The sequence below is a fragment of the Anomaloglossus baeobatrachus genome, chromosome 2, assembly GCF_048569485.1.
Source record: "Anomaloglossus baeobatrachus isolate aAnoBae1 chromosome 2, aAnoBae1.hap1, whole genome shotgun sequence".
Classification (NCBI taxonomy): domain Eukaryota; kingdom Metazoa; phylum Chordata; class Amphibia; order Anura; family Aromobatidae; genus Anomaloglossus; species Anomaloglossus baeobatrachus.
This window is the reverse complement of record NC_134354.1, coordinates 572,023,739-572,043,701: the sequence shown is the minus strand read 5'-3', so window position 1 is coordinate 572,043,701 and position 19,963 is coordinate 572,023,739. Positions and strand designations below refer to the sequence as shown.

Genomic DNA, 19,963 nt, shown 5'->3' with positions numbered 1-19,963 from the left:
AGTCTTGCAGCGCTGGGGTCCTGGGCTCGAAACCAACCAAGGACAACACCTGCAAGGAGTTTGTATGTTCTCCCCGTGTTTGCGTGAGTTTCCTCCGGGTTCCCCGGTTTCCTCCCACACTCCAAAGGCATACAGCTAGGGAATTTAGATTGTGAGCCCCAATGGGGACAGTGTTACTGATGTATGTAAAGCGCTGCGGAATATGTTAATGCTATATAAAAATAAAGATTTATTTTTATTTAGTTTAGTAAGAAACAGAAAATAGCAATTCTGGCAATGTCTGACAGGCATCCCGTTAGCCTTTGCATATGTTACAGTCAGATATGTCTAACCACTTAGATGCAGCATTGGTTTACATGGCTCAGACTGGAGTTTTCTCCCATCCCTCTTATTAAAGCGGTATGTCAGGTCTAGAATAGAGCTGGAAACTGCAAGTGCCTGAGCCGTCACTGTGACATATAATACCTCCAGTTCACTGGAACAGCTCACTTAACATGATAACTATACGGCATGGAGCAGAAGGAGTTAATACAGATATACATGGGGGACTATGATCCAGTGGTGAAATTAAATTATCAGTGGGTTTTTTTTTGTTTTTTTTTTTAACTTATTTAACATTTGTCGCTAACATATTTTATACTTTAAATCTCCTAAACATTTTACCACTTTTTTCTACCTCCTCAATCTCTAAATTAGCTTGCCTATATATACAACATAGATTTTCCTATTGTAAAGAGTGAAATATTGATGTAGGGTATAAAACTATGAATAGAAACAAGAGTTTCAAGTTCAACCTATACCCTTCTCACACAGATCTTTTATCTTAAATGTGAAACTTCAAAACACCTTCAGCTGCGCCCGTCGTTGCTGCATTCTTTCAAATGAAAATGTCTAGGGAAAAAGACTGATAGTCTATATACCTGCAAAGAAAATATATCTTGGGTTTTCAGGACCTACTTCTATCATTCATAAACAATATGTATAGACAGAAGGTTCATTTGAATCATTAACGAATCAATTAATATAAGAGGTTCTCACGTAAACAAAGAAAACTAATGAATTAAAATATATAATTATAAATACATAAATTCTTTTAATTATAAGGCTTGTCTTGTCTAGGGGGCAATATTATACATTTTAAAAATGGCTGTCAAATTATCGAACAAAGATCTTATCTGAACTCACAGCAGAATGGTTGGCATAAAGGAGTGAGAGGTCACAAATTGACCGTGGGAAACTGAATTCTACAATAATGGGTATAAGTGAATAGTTATTAATTACATAATATAAATATAATCACTTGATATAAAAAATAATACCTATCAATCCCTGGGGTGCGTGGTAGGGGAACAGGAAGTCCCCATGCAATATGACTGCAGGTCTGTATTAAAGGTTTTACTTACCTATATCAAATGGATCATGGGTTTATTTGCATTTGAAAAACCATCTTAGGCTATGTGCCCACGGGAGCATTTTACTGCGGACTTTGCCGCGGAAAACCTGCGGATTTTTCTGGATTTTCCAGATAAATCTGCAGGTTCTAGCATGTACAGGCACTCCCCATGTTACCCTATGGGACATGGGGAGTGTCTGTGTCCACGCTGCGGAAAGTGCAGCTGCGGAATCTCCTGCAGAGATCCCTCAGCCGCACCTAACTGCATGTCAATTATTCATGCGGATTTACTTGCAGAGATCCCGGCCCTCTGCTATGGAGATAGAGGCCGGGACGTCCGCAGGTAAATCACGTGAAACTCCGCATGTTTCCCGCAGCTATTCCGCTGGAATCTCGCAGCTAAAAATAGCTGCGGATGCCGGCGGGCAGCTGCGGGAAACATGCGGCCGTACCTGCGAATATATCCGCAGGTACGAGCTCCCATGGGCACATAGCCTTAGACTAACCAATGTTTATAGTCATTCTTACTATCCATTAAGCGTTACACAGCGGCGTAACAGTAGCGGTTGAAGAGATCACGACTGGGACCTGGCCCGGCAGGGTTAGGGGCCTGGTGACTGCCCTGCAGAGAAGCAGCCGGGTCCTCTCTGTGAGAGAAATGCTGTGCTATTTAGTGGCCAACCACATGGCCGCTTTAGGGCCTATGAGTTAGGGGGACCTGGTGCCAGCGGCAACACCAGGCCCCCCCTTGCCTGCGGGCCCTTGCTCGTCATCGCACAAAGTAATGATGAAGGATGGAGCACAGCACTCCCCTCTATGCTTCATCATTTTCTCCCCATGCCTGAACTAGATGTCAAAAATGCAGCAGAGCATGGTGATGTCACTACTGCGTGTTGCTGAAGTAGACTGTAGAGTGCAGGACACTGACCGGAGCAGTGGGGGAATGAGGAGAGGTGAAGACTTGTTTATTTTTTTTTAATCAGTGAGCACAAGGTGGCCAGAGGCCTATGGGCCTGCAATATACATGGAGGACTATGGGGCTGCATAACACAATATGAAGGACACTTTTTACATGGACTTTATAAAGAGGCTCTTTCCCTCAGCACGCAGCTTTCCCATGCTCTGCTATACATCTTTCCCTTTGCACCCAGCTTTCCCATGCTCTAATGTCATGGGAAAGCTGGGTGCTGAGTGAAAGATGTATAGCAGAGCATGGGAAAGCTACGTGCTGAGGGAAAGATGTATAACAGAGCATGGGGAAGGTGTGTGCTGAGAACAAGATGGATAGCAGAACATAGGAAAGCTGGGTGCTGATAAAAATAGGGATTCAGATCATGGGAAATATGAGTGTTGAGGGAAAGAGCTAAGGGTCAGCAACACTATCCTGCTTTCCAAGTGTCGGCATCATTATCCTGTACTCTGAGTGTCGGTGTACGGTTGGGGGGGACAGGTCCAAGCTTTGCATCAGGGCCCATCAAACTCTAGTTGCGCCACTGAAGTTATGAATATTTCACTTGCCCTTTAATATAATTTGATATTAAGCCCGCTTTACACGCTACAATATATCTTATGATGTGTCGGCGGGGTCACGTCGTAAGTGACGCACATCCGGCATCGTAAGGTACATTGTAGTGTGTGACAGGTACGTGCAATTGCGATTGAACAAAAATCCGTTCATCGCATGCATGTCGTTCATTCCTCTTGAATTGAACGTGAGGTTGTTCAATGTTCCCGAGGCAGCACACATCGCAGTGTGTGACACCCCGGGAACATTGAACAGATCTTACCTGCGTCCTGCGGCTCCAGCTGGCTATGCGGAAGGAAGGAGGTGGGCGGGATGTTTACGTCCCGCTCATCTCCGCCCCTTCGCTTCTATTGGCCGACTGCCGCGTGACGTCGATGTGACGCCGAACGTCCCTCCCACTCCAGGAAGTGGATGTTCGCCGCCCACATCGAGGTCGTATGGACGGGTAAGTGCGTGTGACGGGGGTTAATCATTTGTGCGGCACGTTCAACAAATTGAACGTGCCACACATACGATGGGGACGTTGCAAATCGCATACGATATCGTATGCGAAATTTCAACGTGTAAAGCATGCTTTAATCATATATTTGGTTTCATTGTTTTCAAGACTGAACAACTTCAACATATCAATGTACTATTATTATTTATTTATTTATTGCCTCATATATCAAAATTGTTATTATCTAATATAATTATTTTAACATTACTAACACTGGTTTGGTTAATATATTCCTCATTTTACCCACTATTGTTGTATCTTATTTCCTGTGATTAATTGGTGACCTCTCACTCCTGTATCCAAACCATACAATTTTATGTTGTTGTTTTTTTTTTAAATTGTATCAATAAAATCATGACTATTGATTAAAATTAGTTATTGATATATTTATCTTACCAGAGTACTTTTGGATTCTTTTGCTCTTAGTTGGAATACTTTGTTATATTCTTTCCTTTTTTAGGTACATTTTGGCATTTCCTTCATTGTATAGACTTACAGTCAAGCCAAAAGTGTTGGCACTAGGGATGGGCGATCCCGATCTGTAAAGATCAGGGATCGCACCGATCACATAGTGATCGTGTGCACGATCCCCAGCTTCACTGGAAAGTTCGTGTTACAGATCGGGTCCAGATCAGGTCCAGAGCTTTAAAAAGAAAGCACATTATTAAAATACATTATGATCATACTTGCAGTTCCCACGACACGTCCTGCAGACTGTCTCCCGGCTGCTTCTGCCTCCGCGATCGATCACTACTTTGCCACCCGGTAACCAACACTGGACTTACAGGACCTTCAATGACGTCATACCCAAGTGACCAGTCTAGTGTGAATGTTGTACAGACATTGCCTTACAGACTGATCACATGACTATGACATTACCAAAGGTGCTCTTAACTTCCGGGGGTATTCACTGCACTGCTCGACACTCAGCAGTCATCTGCTGTTTTTGGCCGTGTTAGTGGTGACGTCAGGGTTCACCCGAGTCCATGGCTCATGGACTCAATTGAACTTTGAGTGTCACTGTGCGAGAATCGTATCACGCCGCGTATTCTCCCCACAGGAGCGGTCAGCTGCATGTGTTTCCTTGCAGCTGAAGCACTGCTGTCCTGAGATCAGTCTGTGCGGGGTGATGCCCATGCGAGACGCAAGTGGAATTATCCCCTCACTGTCACCCTGCTTCTTGCTCAGTGTACCAGAGCTGACTTGGCTCTCTGTGCTTCTCACTGCATATAGACTGTGTCTGTACAGAGTGATGAAGTTGACAATGCTCTACCTGTGGATTACATTAGACTAAGGATTGTTTTTATAATAAAGATAGAGTCTCTAAATAAATTTTTTTCTTTTGTTATATTTCTAATAAAAAAAACGTTTCAATGTGTTGTGTTTTTTTACTGTTTACTAGAAATTCATGGTGGCAATGTCTAATTTGGCGTGACACCATGAATTTCCGGCTTAGTACCATCTGAGAATATAAAGCTGGTATTAACCCCTTTATTACCCAGTGTGCCATCGCCATCAGGACCGCTGGCCGAGCCGGGTAAAACTCCTGGAAATGGAACTAAGAAACAATGCGCCATTTCCAGGGGCGGCTGCGGGCTGCCGGGAATCCCAGCCCCCAGCTGCCTGGCTTTACCTGACTGTCGATCTAAATATGGCGGGAGCCTACGCATTTTTTTTATTATTATTTTTTTAAATAATTAAAAAAAAATTAATGGGCTTCTCTGTATTTTGATTGTCAGTCAGGTAAAGCCAGGCAGATGGTGGTGGCAGCCCATAGCAGTCCACTTTATATGTGAGGAAAATCCAAAATACCGCGGAGCGCTACGTCATTTTTTTAAATTATTTCTTTTTACACAACTATATATTGTGTGTGTATATATATATATATATATATATATCTATCTATATATATATATATATATATATATATATATATATATATATATTTATTTATATTATATAAAGCTGAATGTGTGTATGTATGTGTGTGTGTGTGTGTGTGTGTGTGTGTATGTGTGTATGTCCGGGATTGGCATCTACACCGTCGCAGCTACAGCCACAAAATTTTGCACACTCACACTTCTGGACCCTGAGAGCGTCATAGGCTATGATTTGAGGGGAAATTTTAACCCCGCGCTTTACAGTTATTCACAAAAAAACCTGCCTCCATTAAAGCGAATGGAGCTGGGAGCCACAGTGCAGCCAGAACTACAGAAGAATGCACAGCCATGCCCTTAAATGGAATGTTGGCATGTCACAATGCAGCCAGGGAAAGAGGCAGACACAGACAGGGTAAGAAACAGACATAGACAGGGTAAGAGACAGACACAAAAAGACAGACAAAGACAAAGAAACATACTGACAGGGAAAGAGACAGACAGGGAAAGAGAGGGAAAGAGAGAGACAAGACAGGTAAAGAGACAGAAAAAGAGACAGGCACAGGGAAAGAGACAGAGGGAAAGAGACAGACAGGGAAAGAGACAGACAGGGAAAGAGAGGGAAAGAGACAGACAGGGAAAGAAAGGGAAAGAGACAGACAGGGAAAGTGACAGAGATAGATAGACAGACAGAGAAAGAGATAGACAGATGGAAAGAGATTGAGATAGACGGAGACAAAGACAGTCAGAGACAGACAGGGAAAGAGACAGACAGGGAAAGAGATAGAGAGAGAGACAGAGAGATATATACAGAGGGGGAGACAGACATTATAATTACATTTATATCTTTTTGTTTTGTGGTTATTTTGTTAACAGCAGTTATTAACCCGGGCGAAGCCGGATAGTACAGCTAGTATATATATATATATATATATATATATATATATATACAGCTCGCTCTGGCAAAAATTAAGAGACCATTGCAAAATTTTCAGTTTTTCGAATTTTTCTCTTCTTTATAGGTATATTTTTTAGCATTGCACTCAAAAATATAAAGAGAAAAAACAGAAAAACTGATTTTATATATATATATATATATATATATATATATATACATATATATTTATATATATATATATATATATATATATATATATATATATATATATATATATATAGGGGCTTTAATAATCGCCTGGATATCATTATGCACTATTGATACATTGTTGCACTATATAATGCTGGCTAATATTGTTGTTTCATGTTTTTTGTACCATTTAAATTTTATGGTCAGGTTATTGGATCCTCTGATTGTATTTCTCTCCAAAATGCTGAATCCTTTCCTTATAATTCTCATGTATATTGATCAATATGTGGATAGTTTATATGTTTGATCTGCTTTTCTAGCTCATGTTTTTAAGTCTCTCACATATGTTTGTAATTACCCTGATGGGAGTGAGATGTATGTAAGGTTCCATGTTTGGAAAGCAGATTAGATTCTGGACCGTGAAGAAGGCGGATTTTACCGCTGAAACGCGTAGTCCTATCTGCGCTACTTTCCTGCGATAATGCTGTTCTGAATTGCTTGGACCACTGTATTTTCATGGATCTATGAATAAAAAGAAAGAAAAACTTTTTAACAGCATCCTGGATTGCTCACGTTATTGCTGGACTCTGCTCTGTCGTTGTTCATATATATATATATATATATATATATATATATATACACACATACGTAGTCATATGAAAACGTTTGGTGGGCACCCCTATTAATGTTAACCTTTTTTCTTTAGAACAATTTGGGTTTTTGCAACAGCTATTTCAGTTTCATATATCTAATAACTGATGCACTGAGTAATATTTCTGGATTGAAATGAGGTTTATTGTACTAACAGAAAATGTGCAATCCGCATTTAAACAAAATTTGACCGGTGCAAAAGTATGGGCACCTCAACATAAAAGTGACATTAATATTTTGTAGATCCTCCTTTTGCAAACATAACAGCCTCTAGTCACTTCCTGTAGCTTTTAATGAGTTCCTGGATGAAGATATATTTGACCATTCCTGTTTACAAAACAATTCCAGTTCAGTTAAGTTTGATGGTCGCCAAGCATGGACAGCATGCTTCAAATCATCCCACCGATTTTCAATGATATTCAGGTCTGGGGACTGGGATGGCCATTCCAGAACATTGTAATTGTTCCTCTGCATGAATGCCTGAGTAGATTTGGAGCGGTGTTTTGGATCATTGTCTGGCTGAAATATCCATCCCCTGCGTAACTTCAACTTCGCACATTATTGTCAAGAATCTGCTGATACTGAGTTGAATCCATGCGACCCTCAACTTTAACAAGATTCCCGGTGCCGGCATTAGCCACACAGCCCCAAAGCATGATGGAACTTCCACCAAATTTTACTGTGGGTAGCAAGTGCTTTTCTTGGAATGCCGTGTTTTTTTGCCTCCACGCATAACACATTTTTGTATGACCAAACAACTCAATCTTTGTTTCATCAGTCCACAGGACCTTCTTCCAAAATGTAACTTGTCCAAATGTGCTTTTGCATACCTCAGGCGACTCTGTTTTTGGCGTGCTTGCAGAAACGGCTTCTTTCGCATCACTCTCCCATACAGCTTCTCCTTGTGCAACGTGTGCTGTATTGTTGACCGATGCACATGGACACCATCTGCAGCAAGATGATGCTGCAGGTCTTTGGAGGTGGTCTGTGGATTGTCCTTGACTGTTCTCACCATTCTTCTTCTCTGCCTTTCTGATATTTTTCTTGGCCTGCCACTTCTGGGCTTAACAAGAACTGTACCTGTGTTCTTCCATTTCCTTACTATGGTCCTCACAGTGGAAACTGACAGTTTAAATCTCTGAGACAACTTTTTGTATCCTTCCCCTGAACAACTATGTTGAATAATCTTTGCTTGCTGATCATTTGAGAGTTGTTTTGAGGAGCCCATGATGCCACTCTTCATAGAAGATTCAAATAGGAGAACAACTTGCAAGTGGCCACCTTAAATACCTTTTCTCATGACTGGATACACCTGCCTATGAAGTTCAAAGCTCAATGAGGTGACAAAACCAATTTAGTGCTTTAGTAAGTCAGTAAAAAGTAGTTAGGAGTGTTCAAATCAAGAAATTGATAAGGGTGCCCATACTTTTGCAACGGTCAAATTTTGTTTAAATGCGGATTGCACATTTTCTGTTAGTACAATAAACCTCAGTCCGTCAGTTATTAGATATATGAAACTGAAAAAGTTGTTGCAAAAACAGACAGCTACGTGCTGCCACCCCTATCTGCCTGGCGTTACCTTGGCTGGCAATCAAAATACAGGGAAGCCCATTTTTTTTTTAGTTATTTAAAAAAGTTATAAAAAAAATGTGTGGGCTCCCGCTGCATTTTCTATTGCTAGCTAAGGGTAATCTATGCAACTACTGGTTTCTAACCCCCTTCTTGGTGTTACCTTCACTTGCAATGCAAAATCCAGGGAAGCCCTTTTTTTTTAAAGTTTTTTTTTCCAACAATAAAAAAAAAATGACTTGGGCTTCGCCATATTTTTGTATGCTAGCCAGGTACAGCAGGCAGGTACGGGCTGCCCCAAACCCCCAGCTGCCTATTTGTACCCGGCTGGGAACCAAAAATATAGGAAAGCCCTTTTTTTAATTATTTCATGAATTTCATGACATAATTAAAAAAAATCAATGTGAGATTCACCCAATTTTTGTATCCAGGCAGGTACAAATAGGCAGCTGTGGATTGGAATCCGCAGCGCAGGGTGGCTCAAACTTTCTGGCCGCCTCAGGCTGGAAATTGCAGTCCGCAGCTGCCCTAAAAAATGGCGCTTTCATGGAAGTGCCATCTTCTGGCACTGTATCCAACTCTTCCAGCGGCCCTGGTGTTGGGTGGCATGCTGGGTAAAAAGGGGTTAATACCAGCTTTGTTTTACCAGCTGGTATTAAGCCCAAGATTCTTAATGTCAGGCCAAGTTTGACCCGGCCAGTAAGATTCTCTAATAAAGGGTTAAAAAAGGGTTAAAAACATACAACACACAGAGAAAAAATACTTTATTAGAAATAAATACACAGACACACTTAGGGACTCGATCTTTATTACTCCCTCTCATCCCTCCACGATCCTGGTCTTTTGTCTTCTGTCACCGATCTAGCTCTGCTATATCAGACAGCATGGGGGGGAAGAAGAACACTGCTGCTCCCCTGCTGTCTAATGACTTAGTGAGTGAGCAGAGGCTGCGGGTTGGTCACCACTGCCACCGTTGCCATAGTAACCTAACAAGTGGGTTACTATAGCAACGGTGAACTGCGATCACCTGATTCCCAGCGCCGCTATTCACCGGCTGTGGCATTGCAGTGTGTGGCAGCCAATTCATGTATGTGGGCTGAATCTGTAAAGAGCGCCAACATGCAGTGATGGGGAGCCGAGCATGTGCCCAAGCATCTTGCCATTACACGGCGGTCGCTGAGTATACCAAGTATACTGAGATACTCGGGTGAACACCGAGTACCGGTGAGCATGCTGACACTACAGGACCTTGCATGACGTCAAAGTGATGTGACACAGTCTGTAGCGAATTAGATAATGCAAAACTCCCACATGACTGATCACATGGCTATGATGTCCCGGAAGGTCTTATCATCAGCTGCTTACCGGGAGGGCACAGCAATGATAAGACACGGAAGCAGAAGCGGTGGGAGACAGAATGTAGGACGCGTCGAATAACCTGTAAGTATAATGACAATGTTTATTATAAACTGTATTCTTTATTTTCCAAACCTCTCCCCATCCCATAACTGTAAAGTCCAAGATCGGTGATCAGACGCAAAATCGTGTTATCTCGATCCCGATCTTGATCTTTACAAAATTATCATTCGAGTCTCCCCGATCCTGACCACATGCTTTGTTATAGACATATTTATTTCCATTGTTTGTATTCTACCAACATAAAATAAACTTAGTAGAAAAAAAAAAAATTGGACATAATTTCACATAACACTGTAAAAATCGACAGGACAAAATTATTGGCAGCCTCAACTTAAGGCTGCTTTACACGCAGTGACATCGCTAGCGATGTCGCTGGTGAAAGCACCCGCCCCCGTCGGTTGTGTGTCACAGGCAAATCGCTGTCCGTGGCACACAACATTGCTAGGACACGTCACACAGACATACCTGCCTAGCAACGTCGCTGTGGCCGGCGAACCGCCTCCTTTCTAAGGGAGCAGTTCATGCGACGTCACAGCGACGTCACACGGCAGCCATCCAATAGAAGCGGTGGGGCGCAGAGCAGCCAAAAGAAAGTGATGCCCACCTCGTTGCCGGAGGACACAGGTAACGTGTTGTTCCTCGTTCCTGGGGTGTCACACGTAGCGATGTGTGCTGCCTCAGGAACGACGAACAACCTGCGTCCTGCAACAGCAATGATATTTGGGATTAAAACGACGTGTCAACGATCAACAATTAGGTGAGTAATTTTGATCTTTAGCAGTCGTTCCTACGTTTCACACACAACGACGTCGCTAACGAGGCCTGATGTGCATCACGAATTTCGTGACCCCCAACGACATCTCATTAGCGATGTCGTTGCGTGTAAAGCCCCCTTGAATATTTGGTTGCACACTCTTTGGAATAAATAATTGCAATCAATCGCTTCCTAATCATCAACAATCTTCTTTTGCAAATTTCTCAAGGTCTCTCATATTTAAAGGTTGCCATCTACAAACAGCAATTTTAACCCCTTCACCCCCGGGCAATTTTTCGTTTTTCCAGGGGGCATTTTGCTCCCCTTCTTCCGAGAGCAATAATGTTTTTATTTTTCTGTCAATATTGCCATATAAGGGCTTACAGTCATATGAAAAAGTTTGGGCACCCCTATTAATGTTAACCTTTTTTCTTTATAACCATTTGGGTTTTTGCAACAGCTATTTCAGTTTCATATATCTAATAACTGATGGATTGAGTAATATTTCTGGATTGAAATGAGGTTTATTGTACTAACAGAAAATGTGCAATCGCTTTGTTTCTATCCATTTCTGGGTGCTTCTTGAAGTATGTTTGGGGTCATTGACCTGCTGGAAGACCCATTACCTAGGACACAAACCCAGCTTTCTGACACTGGGCACTACATTGCGACCCAAAATCCTCTGCTAATCTTCAGGTTTCATGATGCCTTGCACAGATTCCACCCAATTCCAGAGGCAGCAAACAACACCAAAAATACATATTTGAACTTCCATTGTACTTGCCGGTAGGTACAGTGTTCTTTTATTTGTAGGCTTTATTCCATTTTCTGTAAAGAGTAGAATGGGCTTTACAAAAAAGTTCTATCTTAAGGGCGCTTTACACGCTACAATATATCTTACGATGTGTCGGCGGGGTCACGTCGTAAGTGACACATATCCGGCATCGTAAGTTACATTGTAGCATGTAACAGCTATGTGCGATTGCGATTGAACGGTAAAACGTTCATCGCATGCACGGCGTTCAATTCCTAAAAATTGAACGTCAGGTTGTTCATCGTACCTGGGGTAGCACACATCGCAGTGTGTGACACCCTGGGAATGATGAACAGCAGCTTACCTGCGTCCCACGGCTTCCGCCGGCTATGCGGAAGGAAGGAGGTGGGCGGAATGTTTACGCCCCACTCATCTCTGCCCCTCCGCTTCTATTGGCCGGCTGCCGTGTGACGTCGATGTGACGCCGAACGTCCCTCCCACTCCAGGAAGTGGATGTTCGCCGCCCACATCGAGGTCATATGGACGGGAAAGTACGTGTGACGGGGGGTTACTCGTTTGTGTGACACGTTCAACAAATTGAACGTGCCGCACATACGATGGGGGCGGATATGATCGTTTACGATATCGTATGGTGTAAAGCAGGCTTTAGTCTTGTCTATCCACAAGACACTTTCCCAAAAGGATTTTGGCTTCAGCACATTTTGGCAAACTGCAGTCTATCTTTCTTATGTCATTGTGTCTACTGGGGTCCGCCTAGGTCTCCTGCCAAAGTTTTTAATTTAATTCAAATGTTGACAGATAGTTTGCACTGACACTAATGCAGCCTGAGCCTGCAGGAGAGCTTGAATTTCCTTGAAACGTGATTGGGGCTACTTATCTGCCATTGTTGATTATGTTGCATACTGTGGATAAATGAATATGAAGAATCCTGGAGATAGAAATGTAACCTTGAGATTGTTGATATGTTTCAACAATTTTGGTTTTCAAGGCCTCAAACAGTTCTTATCTCCTCTTTTTATTCTCGATACTTAGTATGGTACATACAGACATACAATGGACAGCTTGAGTCAGTGTCCCCCCTTTTTATTTGGTTAAAAGTGTTATTTTATATTGCCCACATGAGTTACTTGTCACAAGTAAATTTGAATGAGAATCACATGTTTGAAACAAAGTTGTTTACCCACAATTTTGCACAGGTGGCAACAATTTTTGTCCAGCCCATTTTTGGGGTTTTGAGTGAAATTATGTCCAATTTTCTTTTTTTCCATGTTTTTTTGTTGGTGTTCCAATACACAAAAAGGAAATATATATGTGTATAACAAAACATGTGTAATTGCAATATTTTTCTGGAAGTACTGCATTTTTTGGAACAATTTCAAGGGTGCCAACATATTTGAGCATTACTGTATATAGACAGTAAGACGGGTTGACTGTATATACACAGCAGGATGGGTTGTATGAGCAGAAAAAGTTCTCCTTCTCTGGCTATGAGCTATGAGGAGAGACAGGAGAGAATGTGTGTAATTGAAGCTAAGATCTCTGCTGAAGCACAAGCAGCTGGGCTCGGAAGTTGTGAGAAGTGAGAAGCAAGGACAGGACAAGATGAATGCTGTGGAAGGTGTTACTTTCTAATAGAGTGTATACAAGCATCCCCTTCATCCACAGTTATCTCATCTCATCCAATCCTGTCCCTCCATCTCTCTCCTCACAACTTTTGAGCTAGCTGTCTGTGCTTCAGCTGACATGTTATCTCAGCATTCATTTAAGCACATTCCCTCCTGTCTCTCCTCATACACTGCTAGAGAAGGCAAGAGAATTTTCTTTAGTCATTCACCTCATCCTGTTACTTGTTTAGGATGTTTTTTTTGTTCAGTAATGTGACATCAGCCTTTTTTAAAACATTTTAATTGCCTCCTAGAAGAGATTGGTATTAATAAAAAATATAAAGTAATTATTCATTTATTCTCAGTAATATACTGTATGTTTTTATTTTCTTTATTTCAAGTAGAACCCATTTAACCCAAGAAAAAAAAATCCATTGGTAAAAATACAATAATAATTCCCCTTTAAAATTCCAGTATTATTATTATTATTATTATTATTAATAATATTATATAATTTTTTTCCATTGTTTTAAACAAAAAAAATAAAATATATAGTCCAAAACTACAATCATTTATATAGCATTAGATATACAAGACATTGGATATTAGTTTTTATTTTTTTCAATCTGACAACTAAGTAGAAATAATATACAGCAACTCAAGCAAAATTACCTCCAGAAGAAACTAATAGAAACCCCTCCCCTGCTGACAGAGCACAAAGAGCATCGTTGTTGAGACAAATATGGGAACTAATTGTGAGACATATATAGTCAAGGCCAAAGGTGTTGGTACCCTTGAAATTGTTCCAGAAAATGAAGTATTTCTCCAATACAAAAAAGCAACATATTGCAATTACACATGTTGTGCAATACACATGTTTATTTCCTTTGTGTGGATTGTAACAACACAAAAACACAGAGGAAAAAAAGGGAAATTGGACATAATTTCACACAAAACTCCAAAACTTGGGCAAACAAAATTGTTGGCCCCCTCAATTTAAAATTTCGTTGCACATCCTTTAGAACAAATACAGTCATATGAAAACGTTTGGGCACCCCTAGTAATGTTAACCTTTTTTCTTTATAACAATTTGGGTTTTTGCAACAGCTATTTCAGTTTCATATATCTAATAACTGATGGACTGAGTAATATTTCTGGATTGAAATGAGGTTTATTGTACCAACTGAAAATGTGCAATCCGCATTTAAACAAAATTTGACCGGTGCAAAAGTATGGGCACCCTTATCAATTTCTTGATTTGAACACTCCTAACTACTTTTTACTGACTTACTAAAGCACTAAATTGGTTTTTTAACCTCATTGAGCTTTGAACTTCATAGGCAGGTGTATCCAATCATGAAAAAAGGTATTTAAGGTGGCCACTTGCAAGTTGTTCTCCTATTTGAATCTCCTATGAAGAGTGGCATCATGGGCTCCTCAAAACAACTCTCAAATGATCTGAAAACAAGGATTATTCAACATAGTTGTTCAGGGGAAGGATACAAAAAATTGTCTCAGAGATTTAAACTGTCAGTTTCCACTGTGAGGAACATAGTAAGGAAATGGAAGAACACAGGTACAGTTCTTGTTAAGCCCAGAAGTGGCAGGCCAAGAAAAATATCAGAAAAGCAGAGAAGAAGAATGGTGAGAACAGTCAAGGACAATCCACAGACCACCTCCAAAGACCTGCAGCTTCATCTTGCTGTAGATGGTGTCAATGTGCATCGGTCAACAATACAGAGCACGTTGCACAAGGAGAAGCTGTATGGGAGAGTGATGCGAAAGAAGCCGTTTCTGCAAGCACGCCACAAACAGATTCGCCTGAGGTATGCAAAAGCACATTTGGACAATCCAGTTACATTTTGGAAGAAGGTCCTGTGGACTGAAGAAACAAGATTGAGTTGTTTGGTCTTCCAAAAAGGCGTTATGCATGGAGGCAAAAAAACACGGCATTCCAAGAAAAGCACTTGTTACCCACAGTAAAATTTTGTGGAGGTTCCATCATGCTTTGGGGCTGTGTGGCCAATGCCGGCACCGGGAATCTTGTTAAAGTTCAGGGCCGCATGGATTCAACTCAGTATCAGCAGATTATTGACAATAATGTGCAAGAATCAGTGTCGAAGTTGAAGTTACGCAGGGGATGGATATTTCAGCAAGACAATGATCCAAAACACTGCTCCAGATCTACTCAGGCATTCATGCAGAGGAACAATTACAATGTTCTGGAATGGCCATCTCAGTCCCCAGACCTAAATATCATTGAAAATCTGTGGGATGATTTGAAGCGGGCTGTCCATGCTCGGCGACCATCAAACGTAACTGAACTGGAATTGTTTTGTAAACAGGAATTGTCAAATATACCTTCATCCAGGATCCAGGAACTCATTAAAAGCTACAGGAAGCGACTAGAGGCTTTCATTTTTGCAAAAGGAGGATCTACAAAATATTAATGTCACTTTTATGTTGAGGTGCCCATACTTTTGCACCGGTCAAATTTTGTTTAAATGCGGATTGCACATTTTCTGTTAGTACAATAAACCTCATTTCAATCCAGAAATATTACTCAGTGCATCAGTTATTAGATATATGAAACTGAAATAGCTGTTGCAAAAACCCAAATTGTTATAAAGAAAAAAGGTTAACATTAATAGGGGTGCCCAAACTTTTTCATATGACTGTAACTCCGATCAATCAATTGCTATAACCATCAACAAACTTTTTACACCTCTTAACTGGACCACTCTTCGTTTGCAAAGTGCTCCAGGTCTTTCATATTTGAAGGATGTCTTCTCACAACAGCCAGTTTAAGATCTCTCCTTAAGTGTTCAACGGGATTTAGATCCAGACTCATTGCTGGCCAACTCAACACTCTTCAGCGCTTTGTTTCCATCCATTTCTGGGTGCGTTTTGAAATATGTTTGGAGTCTTTATCCTTCTGGAAGACCCATGAGCAACCTATGGTGCAAACCCAGCTTTCTGAAACTGGGCACTACATCTGCAGATTTGATGATGCCCTGCACACAGTCAAGGTACCCAGTGCCACAGGCAGCAAAACAACCCCAAAATATCTTTGAACCTACATTATATTTGACTGTAGTGTTCTTTACTTTGTAGGCCTCATTCCATTTTCGGTAAACAGTCCTTTACTGAAAAGCGCTATCTTGATCTCATCTGTCTACAACGTCCTTTCTCAGAAGGATTTTGGCTTATTTATGTACATTTTGGCAAACTGCACTCTAGCTTTTTATGTCTCTGTGTTAGTAGTGGGGTCCTCTTTGGTTTCCTGCTATAGCTTTTATCTTCATTCAAATGTTGACAGATAGATTGCACTGACACTGGTGCACCTGGAGCCTGCAGGACAGCTTGAACTTCTTTGGAACTTGATGCTTATCTACTTATCTACTATCTGGACTATCCTGTGTTGCAACCTTCCATCATTTTTTTCTCTATCGTTCACTTCCTACAGGAAGATTGGTACAGTGGCTTGGGTTGTAAACTTCTTGATTATGTTGCACTGTGGACAAAGGAACAACAAGATCTATGGAGATGGACTTGTAACATTGACATTGTTGATACTTTTCAACAATTTAGGTCTCAAGTCCACAGATAATTCTCTTCTCATTCTGTTCTCCACGCTTAGTGTGGCACTCACGGACACATATTACTAACATTGAGTCAACTTCTCCCTTTTTTATCTGATTTCAGGTTGAGTTTCATATTCTCCACATCTGTTCCTTGCCACAGATGAGTTTGAATGAGCATCACATGCTTAAAACAAAGCTGTTTATCCACAATTTCGGAAAGGTGCCTACAATTTTGTTCTGCTCATTTTGGATTTTTTTTGTGAAATTATGCCCAATTTGCCTTTTTTTCAGCTTTTTTTGTGTTGTTCCAATACACCAAAAATAAACGTAGACAACAAAACATGTGTAATTGCAATCATTTTCTGGAAAAAAAACTCTCAAATGATCAGCAAGCAAAGATTATTCAACATAGTTGTTCAGGGGAAGGATACAAAAAGTTGTCTCAGAGATTTAAACTGTCAGTTTCCACTGTGAGGACCATAGTAAGGAAATGGAAGAACACAGGTACAGTTCTTGTTAAGCCCAGAAGTGGCAGGCCAAGAAAAATATCAGAAAGGCAGAGAAGAAGAATGGTGAGAACAGTCAAGGACAATCCACAGACCACCTCCAAAGACCTGCAGCTTCATCTTGCTGTAGATGGTGTCAATGTGCATCGGTCAACAATACAGAGCACGTTGCACAAGGAGAAGCTGTATGGGAGAGTGATGCGAAAGAAGCCGTTTCTGCAAGCACGCCACAAACAGATTCGCCTGAGGTATGCAAAAGCACATTTGGACAAGCCAGTTACATTTTGGAAGAAGGTCCTGTGGACTGAAGAAACAAGATTGAGTTGTTTGGTCTTCCAAAAAGGCGTTATGCATGGAGGCAAAAAAACACGGCATTCCAAGAAAAGCACTTGTTACCCACAGTAAAATTTTGTGGAGGTTCCATCATGCTTTGGGGCTGTGTGGCCAATGCCGGCACCGGGAATCTTGTTAAAGTTCAGGGCCGCATGGATTCAACTCAGTATCAGCAGATTATTGACAATAATGTGCAAGAATCAGTGTCGAAGTTGAAGTTACGCAGGGGATGGATATTTCAGCAAGACAATGATCCAAAACACTGCTCCAGATCTACTCAGGCATTCATGCAGAGGAACAATTACAATGTTCTGGAATGGCCATCTCAGTCCCCAGACCTAAATATCATTGAAAATCTGTGGGATGATTTGAAGCGGGCTGTCCATGCTCGGCGACCATCAAACGTAACTGAACTGGAATTGTTTTGTAAACAGGAATTGTCAAATATACCTTCATCCAGGATCCAGGAACTCATTAAAAGCTACAGGAAGCGACTAGAGGCTTTCATTTTTGCAAAAGGAGGATCTACAAAATATTAATGTCACTTTTATGTTGAGGTGCCCATACTTTTGCACCGGTCAAATTTTGTTTAAATGCGGATTGCACATTTTCTGTTAGTACAATAAACCTCATTTCAATCCAGAAATATTACTCAGTGCATCAGTTATTAGATATATGAAACTGAAATAGCTGTTGCAAAAACCCAAATTGTTATAAAGAAAAAAGGTTAACATTAATAGGGGTGCCCAAACTTTTTCATATGACTGTAACTCCGATCAATCAATTGCTATAACCATCAACAAACTTTTTACACCTCTTAACTGGACCACTCTTCGTTTGCAAAGTGCTCCAGGTCTTTCATATTTGAAGGATGTCTTCTCACAACAGCCAGTTTAAGATCTCTCCTTAAGTGTTCAACGGGATTTAGATCCAGACTCATTGCTGGCCAACTCAACACTCTTCAGCGCTTTGTTTCCATCCATTTCTGGGTGCGTTTTGAAATATGTTTGGAGTCTTTATCCTTCTGGAAGACCCATGAGCAACCTATGGTGCAAACCCAGCTTTCTGAAACTGGGCACTACATCTGCAGATTTGATGATGCCCTGCACACAGTCAAGGTACCCAGTGCCACAGGCAGCAAAACAACCCCAAAATATCTTTGAACCTACATTATATTTGACTGTAGTGTTCTTTACTTTGTAGGCCTCATTCCATTTTCGGTAAACAGTCCTTTACTGAAAAGCGCTATCTTGATCTCATCTGTCTACAACGTCCTTTCTCAGAAGGATTTTGGCTTATTTATGTACATTTTGGCAAACTGCACTCTAGCTTTTTATGTCTCTGTGTTAGTAGTGGGGTCCTCTTTGGTTTCCTGCTATAGCTTTTATCTTCATTCAAATGTTGACAGATAGATTGCACTGACACTGGTGCACCTGGAGCCTGCAGGACAGCTTGAACTTCTTTGGAACTTGATGCTTATCTACTTATCTACTATCTGGACTATCCTGTGTTGCAACCTTCCATCATTTTTTTCTCTATCGTTCACTTCCTACAGGAAGATTGGTACAGTGGCTTGGGTTGTAAACTTCTTGATTATGTTGCACTGTGGACAAAGGAACAACAAGATCTATGGAGATGGACTTGTAACATTGACATTGTTGATACTTTTCAACAATTTAGGTCTCAAGTCCACAGATAATTCTCTTCTCATTCTGTTCTCCACGCTTAGTGTGGCACTCACGGACACATATTACTAACATTGAGTCAACTTCTCCCTTTTTTATCTGATTTCAGGTTGAGTTTCATATTCTCCACATCTGTTCCTTGCCACAGATGAGTTTGAATGAGCATCACATGCTTAAAACAAAGCTGTTTATCCACAATTTCGGAAAGGTGCCTACAATTTTGTTCTGCTCATTTTGGATTTTTTTTGTGAAATTATGCCCAATTTGCCTTTTTTTCAGCTTTTTTTGTGTTGTTCCAATACACCAAAAATAAACGTAGACAACAAAACATGTGTAATTGCAATCATTTTCTGGAAAAAAAACCCCCTAATTTTCTGGAACAATTTCAATAGTGCCAACACTTTCACCCATGTTTATCTATTCAATTGTTTTATCTATGAAGTCTGTAGTCACTGTCTGTGGTGACATGGTGACTAAAGTCTCATCCAGGTACTCTTAATCCTATTAAACATTTACACTCAATCTTTGACCCATCCAAGCCTGAATGACAAATCCTCAGTGTTCCTCCTGCTGCTCAGATTTCACACTACTCAGTACAAGCTGTAGCTGTATGTCAGGCTGGATGGGTGGACATTGACTAAACTTGAACTCATCATGTGCTGTCTAACTATTTTTGAACTCATGAAGTGCACATTTGAATAT

The 19,963-nt window shown here is 40.9% G+C and overlaps 1 protein-coding gene across 2 annotated transcripts in view; it reads left to right on the top strand.

The window, feature by feature from the left end:
• The window catches only part of GPC6 (glypican 6), a 1,296,759-nt gene that overhangs the window by 1,262,096 nt on the left and 14,700 nt on the right, over nucleotides 1–19,963 (top strand). The gene's annotated exons all lie outside the window — the stretch shown is intronic.